An 18,929-nucleotide genomic window follows, 5' to 3' on the forward strand; every position below is an offset into this window, starting at 1 on the left:
TCTTCGTTCCCATTAAGTCGAAAGTCACTGTCGTTGCAAGTACTTGCACGGCGTTGCCGTGAAAAACGGCCGCTACTTGCCAAAGGGGAATGTGGGGCTAAAGGGCCAGTGTTTGAAATATCGCACTAATTTTGATAAAATTTTTAGGGAAAGCTTATCTTCCCCTTTAAGATATATTCTAAGTTTCATCACCTTAGCGCAAATAGAAAAGCGCTGTAGCTATCATAATGAGTAATTAAGAGTGTTCGCTTAAGCAAACTATAATTTCAAAACTAATAAAGGTGTACTAACCATTTGTGTTTCGATAACTTCTACGTAGTTCAGTGTGCAGGGTATAGGCTAAATGCGCGTTCTACGGCATTTTTACAAGAACCTGAGCACTTTAAAAAGGATTTTTTTTTCTGTTGTCGTTAATGCCACATATTTGATACTGTCTCGGACGGACGGACGGAACGGACGGACGGACGGACGGACGGACGAAATGAAATGAAATGAAATGGAAGGAAGGAAGGAAGGAAGGAAGGAAGGAAGGAAGGAAGGAAGGAAGGAAGGAAGGAAGGAAGAAGAAAGAAAGGAAGAAAGAAAGAAAGAAAGAAAGAAAGAAAGAAAGAAAGAAAGAAAGAAAGAAAGAAAGAAAGAAAGAAAGAAAGAAAGAAAGAAAGAAAGAAAGAAGAAAGAAAGAAAGAAAGAAAGAAAGAAAGAAAGAAAGAAAGAAAGAAAGAAAGAAAGAAAGAAAGAAAGAAAGAAGAAGGAAGGAAGGAAGGAAGGAAGGAGGAAGGAAGGAAGGAAGGAAGGAAGGAAGGAAGGAAGGAAGGAAGGAAGGAACGGACGGATATACCTAAGGATTGACTTGTTATGCTCCAGCTAGCATTTCTTTGCTACAGTTTCTTTGGCATGTACGATAATGTACTGTCTTTACCAAAAGTAACCAGGCTGCAGGGTCTGCTTCTCAGCCATGTGGTAGCAGATTCATACCACTTCTGAAGCTCTAAATATAATCAATGTAAAGGTGAGCACATATCCCCACTTCTTAACTAAGTGTTGATAAATTATTGGCTTTAAAATACAAGTGAGAAACAAAAACATCTAGCCTGGTTACTTTTGGCAAAGACGGTACGTGTGATGCATTATGCCTGACATGCAGGCGCAAACAGTTTGATAAGGGCTATAGAGTTTCCAGGGATAAAAAGAAACGATTTTAATGCGGCAGCGTTTTCGAATAAAGCGCAACAAAATTTGCCTGCTGTTAGCGAGCACACTCAGATTAACACAAAGCGATAATTTGTTGAAGTGACTGGCACACCACGCAAACGACAACACAGCCTAATTGGCGAGGTTCGAAATGGCTGACAGGAAGCAAAAATAGTGCATTGGGAGTGGAATTATATGCCAGTCATACACAAGAGTAATGTTTGCAATTGTTCACAAACGTTTTATCGTCAGTAAGGCACCGAAACGGCAGCATTACAGCGCGGCTGCGTGCGGAGCACCAACATAGTTAACGTGAAAGTCGAACTAAGCATCATAAATAACGAGTCGATCTTAACTCTATGACAATGTGAATAAACTTGCTTCAACACAACCGTGCGGTGAAAATATTTTTGGCGCTATTTTCTAGCGTGCGAAAGCGAAGCGCGGCCGCGGCGATACCGCGGCCCCGCAGTCCCCAAGGAAGCGGCCGCGCGGCGGCGCGCCAATCGGCAGAAAATGGCCGCGCCTGGGAGCGGCTAAAAAATCTGCTCTTATGTCTAGAACCGCAAACAGGTCAACATCGCAGACGTTGCTATTGCGTCGCGTGGTTGAAGAATATCCCACGGTGATTTCGAAGGTTCAAGCACACAATACAGACTGCAAAGAAATGTATATACCTAAAACAGTTCAGACCTCAGCTATCAAGGACTGTTACGACCAAGCATCCGCAATTGCGCGCTCTATTGTTCGCCTGTGGGCATGGATAAGTTTTGTGAATATGTGGTGATGGTCCAATGGCTCTAAGTGAGCCTGTTTCCAGGAATCCTGTTTTGTAAGCCTGTTTTGCTTTGTGGACACTCTGCAAATGCCAAATTGACCCTGCCAAGAGAACGTCTGGAAAAACACAAAGAAACGTCCCCCTGCGGGAAATAGCAGGAAGTGCTTTCTTTCTTTTGTTCACCCTTCCAGTCGAGAAGTGCTATCCTCCAGTGATGAATGCCTCCTATCCAAAGGAGACGACAGAGTGACATGTCCGCTGACGTGCAGGACAAGAAATGAGCATGACTCATACGGCCATTAAGTGATTTCCCGGGAATGCAGGAAAGATTTGCAATTGTCGAAAAGGGACCATGTTGGGAGCCCTATGCGGCGCCACGTGCACTCGGGTTTCTGAGAAGTAAAACCCCTTGACAGAACCAGCCTGTGGTTTCTCTGCTGAAGAATAGAAATGTACCTCCTCTCCTCGCCGTTCCCAAGCTTTTCCCGCCAACAAGTGATCACGCCCAACGAATGAATGCCGGACCAGTCAGTGCTTCAGACCATCAGTGCAGTGATGTGTTCGATTGGATGCCGATACCTGAGGGCGTGCCCTGGATTTGGTTGGTCAGCATCTTCAGAGAGGGGCTGGACATAGGGGGTTTTAAGGACGCTGCAGAGCACGAAATGTCGCTCTGGGCCCTGGGTAAACGGCTCATCCAGTCGCTTCTCGCTATGAACTCTTAACGCTTGCCATTTTGCTGATGTACCCTTCTTTTTCGTGTAAATAATCTTGTAAATAAGTTTCTCAAAGTGCCATTAAACCTGCTTGTACATATTTCACCAACTTCGAAGATTCAATCCTACTTCAACCCCGAGTCTCTGCACGCTACCAAGTGAAGGCCGGGTCGACGTAGCCCCAGCGTCACGACAACTGGTGATCAGCGGTGGGATCTGAATCTACAAGCCCCAACACTGGTGACCAGCGGTGGGGTCTGAATCTACAAGCCACAACATCTGATGACTGGAGGTGGGATCTGGAGCTACAAGATACAACATCTGGTGATTCGAGGTGGATCAGAATCTACAAGCCACATCTTGTGATCGGAGGTGGCATCTCAAGCAACAAGCAGCGCAACAATCGGCCAACAAGAGGGCAGCTCGGAACATCGATCGCATGTGTGGGTGAGTGCTTGCTTTTCTTCTGATGTGGACCAGGTTCTAGAACAGGGTTAGATTTTAGAACTGGTAAAAAGTGTTGAAACGCCTTTAGGTTTGGTAGTTTGCACTGTTGTTTTGGAAGTAGCCGACACTCGGAGCGATCATGGACCTACAAAGGCTGCAGAAACCGGACCTGTTGCTATTGTGTGAGGAATTGGGAATTGATACAAGTGGTTTGGCACGAAAACCCTTGATTATAAAGGCAATCACTGATCTGGGAACCGATGATGAGGAGCTCAGTGAAGCATGGAACCTCATCGGTCAAAAAAAGGAACAGCTCAGACAGCAGAAAGAGCGTGAAATTGAAAGAGAAGCAAAAAAGCTGGAGCTAGAAATTGAGCTCCGGAAATTAGAACTAGAGTTGAGCAAGAGGTCGGGCGATTGTCCCCAGCTAGCGGTACCTCGTCTCAACAAGGAGGCAGATTTCAAGATGTCAAAGTACATGCAGCCATATGTGATATCAGGGGATATCGGTCTGTATCTGGCTAACTTTGAGCGAACCTGCGAAAAACTGTCCTTCCAGCGAGACACTTGGTCTCAGAGATTATTGACGGTTCTGCCCTGCGAGGCAGCGGAGGTTGTCGCGCGGCTAAGCAAGGAGGACGCGGACAACTACGAGAAGGTCAAAGCTTGCCTTCTGAGAAAGTATAGGCTTAGCGCCGAGGCGTTCAGACAACGTTTTCGGAACGCTACTAAGTCCAGAGACGAGAGTTACCCTGAATTCCTGTACAATTTAAGAGTAAATTTGGGCGAATGGCTAAAGAGCACAGATTCCTACAGTGATAGGGACGCTGTAGTCGAGCGAATTCTTTTGGAGCAGTTTTATAACTGCCTCCCAGAAAAAGAAAGAAATTGGTTACAGGACCGAGGCGAAATTAAGTCGGCAACTGAAGCTGCCGAACTTATTGAGGAGTATGCTTCGCGCCGACAATTCAGCAACCCAGCAGTGGATAGGCCCCGCAATCCCAAGTTCAGTGTGAAAAACCGTCAGGAAAGGCACTTTGCTAGAGTTGGAAACGAAGAAATGAAGGTTTCTTCAGGCAAATTCCCTAGAAAGGACGGCAGTGAGAAAAGTGGGGAAGTGACCAACGTGCAGAACACAAAGAATAAGCTTGAGGCTAGGAAGCCGCTCACATGCTTTAGGTGTAATGAGCAGGGTCACATTGCCGTCAACTGCCGGAAAGAAAAGATTGCTTTCTCGTATGTCAGGGACTGCGATGAAAATATGCAGCTTTTAGAACCCTACCTGCATGACCTAGTAGTCAACGGGAAGCCTTGCAAGGTACTGCGCGATTCGGCCGCAACGATGGATGTTGTCCATCCGGCGTATGTATCGCCTTCCGACTATACAGGACAGTGTGCATGGATCCGACAGGTAGTTGAGGAACAGAGTGTGTGCTTGCCGATCGCGAACGTGGTCATCGAGGGCCCTTTCGGCGAATTAACAACAGAGGCTGCCGTTTCAGGAAAGCTTCCTAAGTGCTATCCGTATTTGTTCTCCAACAAATCGGACATGCTGCTGCGAAAGAGGGGCATCCTTTTCGGAGACAGAGTTGTGCAAGCCTTAACACGTTCAAAGGCGCCAGAACTAGCTACACTGCTCATTCCAGAAAAATCCACAGCGGAGGAAACGGCAGTTAAAACAGTGGTAAATGCGGAAGATAGCAGGTCAGAAAACTTTGAGAGCGAGGCATCTCAGATATGTCAACTTGAAAGTGAGCTTGATGAGACGCGGAATGAGGACGTTCTTGAGAGTAACCTCTTGCCGCCGGTGTCTAGCAATCTCACGAGACTTCTAAGTGGAACCCGAGAGGACTTAGCTATGGAGCAAGCCAATGATCTCAGGAATAAGCTCGAAGTACAGTGGGAAGGACCTGATGAAGTCGTTGCAAAGCTTTCTAACACTAACTACGAAGTGAAATTCCCCGGTAGGCGTAAAGCAGTGCGCATTTATCATTGCAATCTTATGAAGCCTTATGTGCAAAGGGAAGCCGTGGTAAATCTAACGTTAAACCTTCCCGAGGAGATGGGGGATAACTTGATTTGCCTCAGCGGAAAAGGAAGCAACGCTCAGGAGCTTCTAAAAAAGACAGAGCAGAGAGGAGAACTAAAGAAACCCCAGCTGTCCGATCTGGGCGAGATAATAACAGAGTTTGAGGCCTGCTTCGTGGACAGGCCAGGCAGGACTGATTTGACTGAGCACGATATTGAGCTGACTTCAGACGTGCCAGTGCGATCAAGGTGCTACCGATTCTCTCCAAGGCAAAGAGAAATTCTGGATAGGGAAGTAACTCGCATGCTAGAATTGGGAGTAATAAAACCCTCGGAAAGCGATTATGCTTCGCCTATGATCTTAGTAGAAGCTCCAGGTAAAGACCCTAGGCCTGTGGTAGACTACCGAAAGCTAAATTCTCTCACCAGGGATCAAGTGTATCCTATTCCGAATATTGAGGAGAGAGTAGAACAGGTCAGTAGAGCGGCATATGTGACTACGCTGGACCTTACTCGAGGATACTGGCAAGTACCGCTCACTGAACGCGCCAGCAGATACGCGGCTTTCGTCACTCCGACGGGCAGCTACCAGCCAACAATGATGAGTTTCGGGCTCAAAAATGCTCCATTTTGTTTTTCCCGACTCATGGATAGGGTTTTAAATGGGTGTGAAACATTCGCGGTGCCTTATTTAGATGACATTGCGGTTTTTTCCGACTCATGGGCGGACCATATGGTACATCTAAGAGCTGTACTGAGCCTTTTGCGTCAAGCTGGACTAACCGTAAAGGCCGAGAAATGTTGCCTGGCAAGGGCGACCGTGGACTACTTGGGTCACAATGTAGGTCAGGGTTTCAGGAAACCCAGCGAGATTAAGATTTCTGCGGTAGCAGACTATCCGCGGCCGAGCACGAAGACGGAAATTCGAGCATTCCTGGGTCTGACGGGATACTACAATCACTACATCCCTAACTATTCATCTTTGGCTAGCCCTCTGACCGACGCTCTCCGCAGGACAGAACCGACAAATGTAGTCTGGGACGAACAAAAGGAAGCCTCCTTCGTAAACCTGAAGGCTGTGCTGATTAGCCGTCCGGTATTGCGAGCTCCAGACTATGGCCGAGAATTCACGGTCCAGTGTGATGCCAGTGATCGAGGGTTAGGTGCTGTTCTCTGCCAGAGAGATGACGACGGTAATGAGCACCCCGTGCTCTACTTGAGCAGAAAACTGAGTTCTAGAGAGAGGGCTTATTGCGCGTCAGAGAAAGAATGCGCTTGCATTGTATGGGCCATTCAAAAATTGCAGTGCTATCTTGGAGGGGCCAAATTCACCGTAGAGACGGACCATTGTCCCCTGGCTTGGCTGCAAACTGCGACATCGAAGAACAGTCGCCTTCTTAGGTGGAGCTTGATTTTACAGCAGTACAATTTTGAAATAAGATACAAAAAGGGGAAGTTAAATGGGAATGCGGACGCGCTTAGCCGCTCTTTCTAAGCGGTCCGAGATGTTCCTCACCATGTATCCAAATTGATAATCAGGTTTTTTTTTTTTCGTGCGCTTGTATATGTGTGACTATGTAAAGCAGCACGTTTGGTTTTCTAGGAATACGTGGGTCCTGAACGTCTTGAGAGTGGGCTTTTCTCGAACAACAATGGCAGTTTTCTTTTGACCTGGTCTCTTCAGACGGGAGCCGAGTGCTTGCTTCGACATGTGGTTGAGTTTCAGACAGCTCGAGCAATTTGGCCTACAACAATCAAGACAACGCGACAAGCAACAGCGAGCTTCAAGCGTTCACGTGCAGGCCATTAAGTCGTCTCTTCATGCAGCAGCTGGGACTGCTGCCCTCCGAGACTCTTCTGGCGGGGGAGGAGGCTGTTACGACCAAGCATCCGCAATTGCGCGCTCTATTGTTCGCCTGTGGGCATGGATAAGTTTTGTGAATATGTGGTGATGGTCCAATGGCTCTAAGTGAGCCTGTTTCCAGGAATCCTGTTTTGTAAGCCTGTTTTGCTTTGTGGACACTCTGCAAATGCCAAATTGACCCTGCCAAGAGAACGTCTGGAAAAACACAAAGAAACGTCCCCCTGCGGGAAATAGCAGGAAGTGCTTTCTTTCTTTTGTTCACCCTTCCAGTCGAGAAGTGCTATCCTCCAGTGATGAATGCCTCCTATCCAAAGGAGACGACAGAGTGACATGTCCGCTGACGTGCAGGACAAGAAATGAGCATGACTCATACGGCCATTAAGTGATTTCCCGGGAATGCAGGAAAGATTTGCAATTGTCGAAAAGGGACCATGTTGGGAGCCCTATGCGGCGCCACGTGCACTCGGGTTTCTGAGAAGTAAAACCCCTTGACAGAACCAGCCTGTGGTTTCTCTGCTGAAGAATAGAAATGTACCTCCTCTCCTCGCCGTTCCCAAGCTTTTCCCGCCAACAAGTGATCACGCCCAACGAATGAATGCCGGACCAGTCAGTGCTTCAGACCATCAGTGCAGTGATGTGTTCGATTGGATGCCGATACCTGAGGGGCGTGCCCTGGATTTGGTTGGTCAGCATCTTCAGAGAGGGGCTGGACATAGGGGGTTTTAAGGACGCTGCAGAGCACGAAATGTCGCTCTGGGCCCTGGGTAAACGGCTCATCCAGTCGCTTCTCGCTATGAACTCTTAACGCTTGCCATTTTGCTGATGTACCCTTCTTTTTCGTGTAAATAATCTTGTAAATAAGTTTCTCAAAGTGCCATTAAACCTGCTTGTACATATTTCACCAACTTCGAAGATTCAATCCTACTTCAACCCCGAGTCTCTGCACGCTACCAAGTGAAGGCCGGGTCGACGTAGCCCCAGCGTCACGACAAGGACAGACTTGATTTCAAATATTATAGTTCAATTACACGCGGTTCAAGCCAGCCGAGGCTGAAGGGCTCTCTTCACTACCGTAGCATAGATATACCATACTTGCCGAGAAAGTGATGCGCCTTTGTCCTCGACAGGGAGGCGCGTAATGCATCAGAGCACGAATCCCTCTTCGTTTCTTCGCTCTCGTACCACTCATTCCTACAAAACCACGCGAACGCTGGCCGCCGGAGTAAATTAGGCTAAAGCCTGATCGCTTCGTTACTTCGTCACTTAATATGAGGAAATGCGGACGGAAATATCCAAGCAGGTGATTCGTAAAACCGCACTGTATACTCTTGTTCGTCTATGATAGCAAGCACAGTTTCGGCGGGAAGCGCTTTCCGGAGTAAAAGGCCACGCACTAGTACGGAACCCACAACAGAAAAATTGTGGAAAGATAACTCGCTTGGTCATGACACTAAATAAATTGAACTTTGTTTTCTCGCCACTTTCGATTTCAGCCGCCGAGAAATGGCTGTGACGTCACAAGTCTTGGCGCGCGTCATGAAGCGCATGAACGCCGATTCTTCACTTGTAGTGATTCCTATTCTTGAGGTAGGCTGGCCTTATCATTTTAGCGAAATCAAACGATACAGTATTGATTATATAGCTTTTTTTTTGTTTTCATCTCTCACGTGACAAAAACTTGACCCCGACGTCACAGCCATCGCTCGGCTGTTGAAACCGAAACCGAAACAGATGAGAAAAGAAATTTAATTATAAATTATTCAGCAGTCATTGGCGAATGTGACGTGGTGATCTGTAATGTTTTAGGAATCATTACAAAAGATAAAACTCAAACGCAAAAATTAGGTGTCTGTAATCCTTTAAGTATAAATCCGATTGGTGGCTCTTTCCGCGAATATTGACGTTTGTTCAACCACAAAAACTCCTGTCTCCTGATCAAAACTCGTGACGTCAAGCCCGCAAGAGGACTCCGTGATCATCATTTAGAAAAGATTTAGGTTGACACTTAAGTTCCGCATTGAAGTTATGATGAGGTAGCAGCGGCGTACTTTAGATCGCAGAGGCTCCGGTGGCCGCCGCCACTATGACACTTCAGGCAAAGAGCATAAAAGTGGCATCATGCGCTTTGCTGTCCATTTACTTATTACTTCCGCCATAGTCAGTGCCTTAATTACACACGTACCCTTGTCCTAAAATCGTAAGGTACCACTTTATGTGCAAGACCGCATGATATTGTTACGGCGAAATAACAAAAGGGTTGTTTATTTACAGTGCTGATGGAAACGGGACAAGATGAAGCCTACTAGCTGCAAACACCATCGCCTCTTTCTTCTTTTCTGCGTCAGTAACGTTACGTTTCCCCCCTAGTCAGCCGGAGCTCTCTGGGCGTGTTCATGAGTCGTGCGAGGCTGACACATTACGGCTTCAAACGGGCAATATGACAAATTTGGTTTTCGCAGACCTACGACCCGATGCGGTCAGGCGGGCTATTTCATAAGTTAAATCACTGCTGATCCGTTTGACCACCACATATTGGCCGTCATGTTGGGTCAAGAGTTTCTGATCTAGGCCGCGGCGCCGAATTGGACGTTCGGCGGCTGCGTTTCGATGGAGGCGAAACGAAGAGGCGTCGTGTGCTGTGCGATGTCAGCGCACGTTAAAGATCCCCAGGTGGTCGAAATTACTCCGTAGCCCTCCACTACGGCTCCTCTTTCTCTCTTTCCACTTTCATTCCCACCCTCCTCCCTTCCCCTACGGCGCGGTTCGGGTGTCCACATAGCAAGTGTGACAGTTACTGCGCCTTTCCCTTCCTGTGAACCAATTTAACTTAACACTCCGGTGACTGGCACCATATCGTGCTTTGGAGCGTTCCTGTGAAGTCCCAAACCGTAAGCGGGCGATTCTCGGGCGATTCTCCGAACATGTTCGGCGAGGCAGAGCGTCTCAGCCAGGCAAGGATCTTCAAAGCTTAAGAAGGGCAGGATGGTATCCAGGGGGTAGCGTGGTGGCCTGGCATACAGCAGGAATAATGGGCTGTATCCAGTGGTCTCATGAGTGACGGTATTAAACGCATATGTTATGAAGAGTAGTATGGTGCCCCAGTTCTTAAACCCCGAATCCACATACATGGCTAGCATGTTGGTAAGCTTTCTGTTAACGCTCTCATTCAAGCCATTTGTCTGGGGATAGCGCCGAGTGTCGGGAAGTTACGGCGCACAAACGCACGAGCTCTTCAACATCACCGGCGAATTGACGGCTCCGATCAGTGATGACAATTCGTGGCGGCCCGTGTCGTAAGATTACTGAGTGCATTTGGAAAAGCGACACTTGATGCGCCGTAGCAGATGGAATAGAGGCGGTTTCACAGAAACGTGTGAGGTAGTAACTCGCAGAATCAGTTCAGTTCAGTCGTGTCCGACTCTTCGCGACCCTATGGACCATATCACGCCACGTTTTCCGGTCTCTCACTATCTTCCTAACATCACATAGCTTCATCTGCAGCGCCTCGAGGATGCCATCTAACCACCGCGTTCGCTGCCTACCCCTTCTCCGGTGACCCTCAACATTACCCAACATCAAATCTTTCTCCAGCGACTCCTCTCTTCTCATCAGATGACCAAAGTAGCTGAGCTTTAACTTTAGAATTTGACCCTCCACTGAGCAGTCAGGGTTTATGGTCGACAATATACACTGATCTGATCTTCTGGCAGTCCAAGGAACTCTCAAGGGTCTCCGCCAGCACCACAATTCAAACGCGTCAATTCTTCGACGGTCAGCCTTCTTCACAGTCCAACTCTCGCACCCATACATCACAAGTGGAAAGACCATAGCACGAGTTATACGGATCTTGGTTGGCAGACTAATGTCTCTGCTCTTTACTAGGCGGTCAATACTAGCCATGGCTCTCTTTCCCAGCAGCAGGCGTCTCCTAATTTTATGGCTGCAGTCTCCTTCCGAGGTAATCTTGGAGCCCAAGAAGAGAAAATCTGTCACAGCTTCCACTTCTTGTCCCTTGATGCTCCAGGACTTGATAGGGCAAAACGCCATGATCTTTGTCTTTTTAATGTTCAGTTTAAGCCCATACGTCTCACTCTCTTCTTGTACGCGCATCAGAACTCGCAGAATACAATCCAGCAATTTCCATCCATGGACTTCGGAAACGGACCTACGAGGTCAATATGCCTACTTGATCGAACGGAGCTGTCGGGGTCTTTACAGGGTGTAGCAAGCCAGATGGAGCTGTGGTTCGACGTTTGTGGCGTTGACATATTGTTTGCAACTGACAACGTACTGTTCAATCGTAGAGCGCATTTTGGGCCAGTTAAGTTTTTATCGAACATGGACTTATCCCAAGTGCCCAGAAGTCGGATCATCGTGCATGACGCGAAATAAGTCAGTACAAAGCATCTTGGGAACCACAAGTATCGAGTTGACAGGGGAGTAACTCTTTTTCCATAGAGGCCATCACGCACAAACGGCTTGTAGATGCGCTGGCTTGGCCTGCGGCAAAGAAAGGCTGCAGGACATTGTCCCTTTGCTGTTGTTATGAAAACTTTCGGGTCGGGGAACGCCGGATTGGGGGCCAATATATAATTGTTGAAATCGTCGCTCTCGGATCCTGTCATGGCCACTGGCATCTATAGAAAGACAATCTGCGCCTGCATGACTCCCCTCGCTTTTGTAAACCACGGCGAAGTCATATTCCTGTAACCGGAGGGCCCAACGTGCGAGGCAACCACATGTCTCGAAGGTTCTGCAGCCAACAAAGTGACTGATCGTCCGTTACGATAGTGAACAACCATCCTTACAAACATGAACGGAAACGCTGCACAGCGAAAACTACAGGCAGGCATTATCCTTTTCGGAGACTGTGTAATTTCGCTCTGGCTCACACAGGGTACGATTTGCGTACGCACCTCCCCAAATTGTTACGGTGAAATAACATGGCGTGTTTATTTAGTGCTGATGGAAGCGGGACAAGGCGAGGCCTACTAAGTCCAAACACCACCGCTTCTTTCTTCTCTTTTACCGCGCACCGTCGTCGTATGGAGCGAATTTGGCAAGCACTCGCAGATTACGACTCGCCGCTTACCGGTATCGCTAAAGAAGAAAGTATACAACAGTTGCATCTTACCTGTACTTACATGGGGCTGAAACCTGGAGGCTAACAAAGAGGCTTCTACTTAAAGGGCAACTCTGGAGGTTTTTTGACATTCGAATATTCAAATAAAAATTTTACTGTAGATTCTCCTCTCCGTCCTGACGCATTCTACAAAATTTGGGCGCCGTACGTTCGCGCGCAACACGACTTTAAAATATGCTGTTTTCATGGCCTAAGTTGAGACTATTTCTGCCGGCAACACTGAGTTTCTGACGTCACAAACAGTATACCGGCGTTACTGTGAAGGAAGAGGCTAGTCTCTTCATCTTAAATGTGTACAGCACCCCCCAGCAGAGAAAGGTACGTTTCCGCGCCCTCTTCCGCAAAGCGATCAAAACAGCAGGAAGCAATACTCTTATAATTCTAGGAGACTTCAATGCCGCCCACCAAGAATGGGGCTACAATAGACACGACCCCAAGGGTAGGCAACTGTGGGAGGACATACATGAGCTCGGCCTCACCCTGCTGACGGACCCTAGCTGTCCGTCCAGGATGGGAAACAGCGTCTGTGCAGGCACCACCCCGGACCTTACCTTAGGAAAAAACACGGGAGACGCAGTCTGGAAAAACACAGCTCAAAATTTTGGCAGCGACCACTTTGTTCTGGCTCTCACCCTCAGCAAGGGCGTCAAAACGCGTCGCCTCAAAAAACCCAAAATCACCGATTGGGACAGGTTTAGGCAAATCAGAGAAAACTGCGAATCGGGAGATGAAATCCAAAACATAGAGCAATGGGCAGAGACGCTTAAGAAACAAGTAGAGAAAGCAACCACGACCCTACGGGAGGACGATGCGCCGGTGACGGTTGACAGCAAACTTCTTCATATGTGGGAAGCAAAATGCGGCATGGAGAGGCGTCTCCGGTCGCAAAGATGGAACAGGAACCTTAGGCGAAGATAGCAAGATATAACAAAGAGATTGAAGATTACGCAGTAAAACTTTGCGAACAAAACTGGTGTAGTAGGTGTGACGAGATGGAAGGGAACATGAGAATTGCTAATACGTGGAGCCTACTCAGACACCTACTTGATCCTGACAATTCAAAAACTCAATCGGGCATAAGACTGACGAAAGCCAGACACGCGTTCGAGGGCACGGACGGGGAACTCATGGCGAAACTAATTAACATGTACGTAGGCGACACGCAAACCTTACCCCTGCCGGATTACGAAGGACCCTTAAACGAGGCCCTAGACGCGCCGATCACGGAGGCGGAGGTTCGCGCCGAAATATTAGGCCTAAAAACAAAATCGGCTCCCGGCCCAGACGGAATCACAAACAAGGTTCTCCGAAATTTGGACGATAATTCCATCCACGCGCTCACCAAGTACATGAGAATCGTATGGGACAGAGGCCGCCTCCCACAACAGTGGAAGACGGCAAACGTAATTTTGATACCGAAGCCAGGCAAACCCCCTAAACTAGAGAACTTACGACCAATCTCTCTAACATCCTGTATAGGGAAATTGATGGAGCGGGTAGTCCAAACGCGACTAACGCGTTTCATGGAGCTTAACGACCTGTGGCCACACGAAATGGTTGGGTTCCGGCCCGGCCTGTGCACACAGGACGTAATGCTCCGCTTGAGACACGATATCATAGAAAGCGAAACCAGGGACGCGAGGGTACTAGGTCTAGACCTGACAAAGGCGTTCGATAATGTAAAACACGCGGCAATTCTTTCTGGTCTCCAAGAATTGGGGGTCGGAAAGAAAACGTACGACTACGTAAAAGACTTCCTGTCGGGTAGAACGATAAAGATAAAGTTTCAGGACATTGAATCCTCCACCGTCAAACTAGGAAGCAGGGGTACGCCACAGGGTTCGGTGCTGTCCCCGTTCCTCTTTAATGTTGCCATGCGAAACCTCCCGGCAGAACTGAGGAAAGTGGAAAACTTGAAATTCAGTATGTACGCGGACGACGTCAACCTGTGGGCTACCCATGGGAGTGACGCGAGCATCGAGGAGCGCTTGCAAGCGGCGGCGGACACCGTCGTGTCCTACGCGGCCGAAAGGGGCCTCTCGTGCTCTCCACAAAAATCGGAACTGTTTATCTACAACCCGAAGGCGCTCAGGTGTAAACGCCAGATAAACATCAGCGTAACAGTAGACGGCCAAATAGTGCCAAAAGTCGAACAAATTAGGATCTTGGGGCTGTTTCTACAAGCAGATGGGTACAACGATACAACGGTAAAGAAACTGAACGCGTACGCCACGCAAGTCACGGGTCTGTTCAGGAGAATCGCACTAAAGGGTCGGGGCCTTAAGGAACGAAGCCTCCTGAAACTAATGCAGGCTTACATCACTAGCCGCATATGTTACGCCACGTACCATTCCTAAACATTAGATCAGACGAAAGGCAGAGAATAGACGCACTCATCAGACGATGCGCGAAGAGGGCTCTGGGACTATCCATCTCGACCTCGACTGAACGCCTCCTCGAAATGGGGGTGCACAACAATTGGACGGAACTAGCGGAGGCTGTGCGCATGGCGCAACTAGAAAGATTAAGCAGAACCACCACGGGCAGAACCATCCTCGGCTGGGTGGGACTGCAGTCAGATAGAGGAACAAGCCACAAAGTAGACATTCCACGAGAGTGTCGCGAATATATAATAGTGCCCCCCCTACCTAAAAACATGCACCCTACGTACAACAAGGAGAGGAGACAAAAGAGGGCCGAGACGCTCGCAAAGAAAGCGGGGAAAATGAAGCCGGGGGAGGTCGCCTACGTGGACGCGGCTAGCGGGAAGTCGGGGGCGGCGGTGGCTGTGGTCGTCAACGGCCGCGGCGTGCCCGCCGCCGCCGCGTCCGTTAGAAGCCGAAATGTAGACACGGCTGAAGAAGTTGCAATAGCGCTCGCTTGCGTTGGAACGGAAGCCAGCATAGTTATTAGTGACAGCAAAACAGCTGTCTGGAACTTTGGAAAAGGGAGGGTCTCGACGGAGGCAGCCAAAATTTTAGAGAAAAGAAAACTTGAAAGAAAGATTCGAATTATTTGGACCCCCGCGCACGAGTCCGTCCCCGGCAACGAGGCGGCGCACGAGCTAGCCCGAGCTCTCTACTTCCGGGCAGCCGTAGAGCCGCCTGATTGCGATGGGATGGACGAGAGGCTGCAAACTTATAAGGAAATTTTAGAACACTACAGGCTTAGCAGAAGGTCCCTGCCACCACCGGACTGAACGCTAACTAACAAGGAGGCCGTCGCTTGGCGGCGCCTGCAAGCTGGGAATTTCCCAAGTCCCGCCTGGCTTTTCCACACGCAAGTGGAGGAAAAGGCGGACGATAGATGCGAAACCTGCGGAGAAAGGGGTACTCTTGATCACATAATCTGGCAATGCCTTGATTCCCCTGGCGCCAAGGAAAACATAAACAGTAGAGAAGCCTGGGAACTGCTACTGCGGAGCGAGTCCCCCGCCAACCAGCAGCAAGCTGTCCGCCTCGCGGCTGAAGCCGCGAAGAAACACTGTCACTTCGCCTGTCCTTAGTCGCGGAGGCCCCGGCCTCCGTCCCATAGGCCTGCGTGCCGGGGGCGGGGAGTAGGGGGCCTCCTACATCGGTGGAAAAATAAAGTTAGTAACAACAACAACAACCGGCGTTACTGTCCACTTCCCGCATGATTATGAAATTGTGAGGCTTATATTGAACTACCTCAGACATTTTATGCAATGCTTCATGATTTCCATACGTTATTTTCACCATCCAACGCGCGTACGTGTGTTTTTCTAATACTGAGTGTGACGTCACCATTTCGTCAAGTGGGACGTCGTTTCTGGTCGTGAAAGCAGTTTCGGTTTCGATTTGCTGTTTTTTCTTTTTAAAAATACTTCTAATTGGAATTTCGAAAAACGGTTTTTTGTGTTGGAGTCAGGACGTGCCGAGGAATGTAATTCAACCAAAAACACAAAATGATGAAAAAACCACCGGAGTTGACCTTTAAGTTGAGGACAACGCAGAGGGCTATGAAAAGAAAAATGGTAGAGGTAACATTTAGAGATAGGAAACGTTAGTGGGTCAGAGAAATAACTCGTCACTGACATTCTAGCGGAAATCAAGAAGAAATGGGCATGGGCAGGACATGTAGTGCGAATACAGGATAACCGATGGTCGCTTAGGGTCGCTTGCGTAGCAGGGGGCTGCAGAAAGTTCGGTGGGCGGATGAGGTTAAAAAGTTCGCAGGGCCGGGGGCATGGCAGGGGGTATGTCAGGCCGATGATGATGATGATGACCGTCGTCGTCAGTAGCGTTAAAATATAGAATTTTATAGATGTAGCTTGTTCCCAATAAGCGGCGTCTGACCAAGCGGGCCGAGTAAATAGCAGTGCCCAACGGGATTCCGGATTGAGAACTCATATCTTTTTCTGACACCTCTCCAGCATAAACCCGCAAACCAGTACTAGCTTGCTCTAGCGGGCCTGCAGGATAGAGGCGGCACATAGGGCCGTGTACGGAGGGCTCCACTCGGGAAGACAAACGCGTTTTTTCCCTCCTCCTCCTCCAAACCCGTTTGAGCATGCCTTGTGCGGCCTTGTCGATAATATCGGTCGTAAGCGAAAGAGCACGGGTTCGAATACTGCCAATACCTGAACTGTTTCAAGCGAAAATAATTTCGTAATAAACACTTTCATTCAATGCATGACGTCACGTTGAACCTGCGCGTTGTGGGGTATTTGAAATTCCCGCGCGTGCTAATGTTGCTGTGACGTCATGAACCTTGATCCATAAATCAGGATTATTCGCTCAGAGCCAATTTTGCAGACAGCAAAGACGTCGGCTTTCATGAAACCTGTCATCGCTATTAGGTTTGGGGTCGCGTGCGCCTGGGTAGCGTACCGCTGCCACCAGTTATTACGGTTGAGGCTCGCGTGCTCAGCCCACCGCTAACGCCGGTTGTTACATGCGGCGCGCGGCCCCTCGGTAGCGTTGGCCTGGCGGCTCCGTGGACGGCGGACGGCATCAACGGTCCCAGCAAAGACGAGGCGTCTTCTAACGAAACAACAACCTTTACTACAACATCGTGAAGGACCGGGCAGAGACGCTGACCCGGAGAGAATACAGACACGTTCACACAGCTGGTGTCTAGCATCGTCTCAACGGCGCGTCAAAGTAGTCTCTATCTCAGCGGAGTCGGCCGCTGCATTTTATAGGTTTTCCAGTTCAAAGGGAAAGGGTAAACCCTCACAGGAAATGGAGCGCCCAACAAGTCTGGGCAAGATGGGATGACTCAATCGCAGGTGGTCCGAACCACGGTGTTGGTCCGAACGCATCTCCTCTACCTCCTGCAGACGGGCGAGGGCGGCGCACTCTCTCACGAGCTCCAGGCTTGGCCGGCGTTTGCACACACACGCACGCACACACATTTGGCGCGTGGCAGGATCACGCTGAGACTTGTCGGCGGGAGGAAGCGTTGCGCGGCCGATGAACGGCGTCGAAATGGCCGATCCGCTCGCGGTTCTGCCTGTTGCTATGCGGTGGCCGCGTCAGCTGTCCCACTTGTCGGTGGAGAAACGTAGCATCGCCTTTTTTCTTGTGTGCGAACCATGGCGAGCTCAAACTAGACAGACATATCCGCCTACGAGCAACTTCATGCCAGCACTGACCTCGGTCAAACATTAGAAGCTTCGGCCCACGGGATGCGCCACAACAATGGCTTTAGACTCTACCCGTGATGGTGACCGCTTACTTCACCCAAAGCTGACTGAAATGCTTAACTGGAAGATAAAGGAGGGAGATGTTAGTGGGGTCAATGAGCAGACCACGATCTGAATGCGAGCTCGAGCGAGCCCGTGTAGACTGACTAGCGAACACGCAGACCCAAGCGCGCACCTCGCCTCTCGCATGAGAGGCGGACGTTCATCTACTACAGACATGGCCTTACTGTCCCAATCACCTTCAACCCCTACCTCCAAGCACCATATACAAATATGCATATGCGCCATTCCGCGCGGCGCCAACTGCGCGGATTAAAGGCCTGCAGCCACGTGTATGCAGTGCCTCATCATGGCCACATTAGAGGTGTGCACGGGCCGAAATTTTGAGCCCGATCCAGGCCCGGGACCGATGCTACAGACCCGAGCTCAGCCAAAGCCTTCCTAGGAGGCTTTGGCTGGTCACCTGGGCCTCGTCAAGCTGCCTCGAGCAGCTTTTAGCCCAGGCGCTCCAACCAGCAAGCACCTAGTGAAAATAAACGATTTCATTTGATTTGGCCCAGCCAGACTCTGAAAGGGTCCGAGTCCGGCCCGGCCTGGCCCGACGCTCAGATTTAAGGCCCAGACCTGGCCCGGCCCGTCATGGAAATAATTTCAGGATGATAATTTTTATCCAATATCTTGAGTTCTCACGTTTGGAATGACGAATTCGCGAATATAAAGAAAGACAGCACATACGCAGAATTAACTATTGTGCAAAATCAAGTTATGCATTGAATTCTGGTATTTGCGGTGATCCTGGAATCATCTGCTCAGTCACTGACGGCTACCAAAGATACATTCTCGGCGAGGAGGAAAGGCGGGTCGACGCCGGGAAAGAACTCTGAAGCTCCCGCATGGGGAGGACGCGGAAAAATGCTGTGCATTGCTTATCACACTATGATCGGACTCGCGCGCTTTTGCAAAAGTTGCATGTGTTCGTGACCGGAGTGCCTAGCCCGGCCCGCGCCCGAGACAAATATGCCTTGACCCGAGCCCGGCCCGAGGAAGAGGGCTTCCGAGTGGCCCGAGCCCGGGCCGCGGACCGGGCTTTCGGG

Source organism: Amblyomma maculatum, chromosome 3 (genome assembly GCF_055883805.1).
Source record: "Amblyomma maculatum isolate TAMU_Amacu chromosome 3, ASM5588380v1, whole genome shotgun sequence".
NCBI lineage: Eukaryota > Metazoa > Arthropoda > Arachnida > Ixodida > Ixodidae > Amblyomma > Amblyomma maculatum.